This window comes from Panthera tigris, chromosome E2 (genome assembly GCF_018350195.1).
Source record: "Panthera tigris isolate Pti1 chromosome E2, P.tigris_Pti1_mat1.1, whole genome shotgun sequence".
NCBI classification, from domain to species: domain Eukaryota; kingdom Metazoa; phylum Chordata; class Mammalia; order Carnivora; family Felidae; genus Panthera; species Panthera tigris.
In genome coordinates, this window is record NC_056674.1 from 59680870 (window position 1) to 59682141 (window position 1272).

A 1272-nucleotide genomic window follows, 5' to 3' on the forward strand; every position below is an offset into this window, starting at 1 on the left:
TGCGGTGTCCCCCATACCTTTCCCAATCCGTCCCCTCCCCTCACCTCCAGAGGAGACCAGTCTCAGGGCTGCTAGGCTGAAGTTGCCACCGTGTGGTTTTGCATATACACCGTGGACGGCTGAATAATGCCCTCATGCTAACCCCCGGGACCTGTGGTTACGTGACTTCACGTGGCAAAGGGACTTGGAGACGAGAGGGTAAGAGTCTGCATGATCCTGGTGGGCCCCGGGGACTCGCAAGGCCCTCGTAAGGGGGAGGGCCAAAGTCAGAGGGACGGCGTGGTGAAGGCTGGTGGCAGCGTCCAGCTTGGAAGGTGGAGGAGGGGCCACGAGCCAGGGGCCACGGGCACCTCCAGAGGTGGGGAAAGCCCGGAATCAGCTCCGTCCCGGAGCCTCCCGCAGGAACCTGCCCACACCCTGACTGTAGCTCCGTGTGGCCGCGACCGACCTCTGCCCTCCAGACCGTGAGGCGACAAATGCACGTTGTCAGAGGCCACCGAGCCTGTGGTTTTGCGGCACCTCGTGCGGCAGCCACGGGACGCTCCGCCCGCAGGCGAAAGTCCGCCTCACTGAAGACTCAGGGGTGGTGACATCTCCCCGGGAGACAAGAAGTGTGTTGGGTCCAAACCAAACTTCAAACTGTCCTCTTCCCTGGAGCCGCCCCCCCATCCAGCTCTGTGCCCAGGCTGACGGCCCCACCACGTGCCGTCGCCTCTGCCTGGCACCTCCCGGGCGTCACGAGGGAAGGGCGTGTGGCAGGGAGTGTAGGACTGCTCTCTCTGGAGCGGGTGCCAGAACCTGGTGGAGCCCGAACCAGGCCGTAAACCGTGGCCCCGCGGCACGGAACTTCACGGGAAGTTCTGAGGTTGGGGGAAATGTCCATCTTTGCCAAAACAAACCGCATCCGTGTCATAGCTTCCCTGTGATTTCAGATGCTATTTGTGGACCATAATCAGTCTATTTATTCTTTATCTCCCCAAAATGAATCGCAGTTTACTGCCGCACCTCAGCAGACGGCCCAGCACGTGTCCGTCCGTCTGTGCGTCACCGCAGCTGCCAGCAAGGGCATGTCGGAGGGTGCCGAGACTGGGCCGTCCGCACAGGTGCGTCCCCACCGGAGGGACATATCTGTGATGGTCCGGAAACACAAATACCACTATTGATCAGGAGGCTGCTAAAGGAACAGTCGATACGTGCTTTGAGACGAGTGGACGTCGTGGGCATCACGCTCCGTGAAGGAAGCCGGTCACAGAAGGACAGACACTGTGGGGT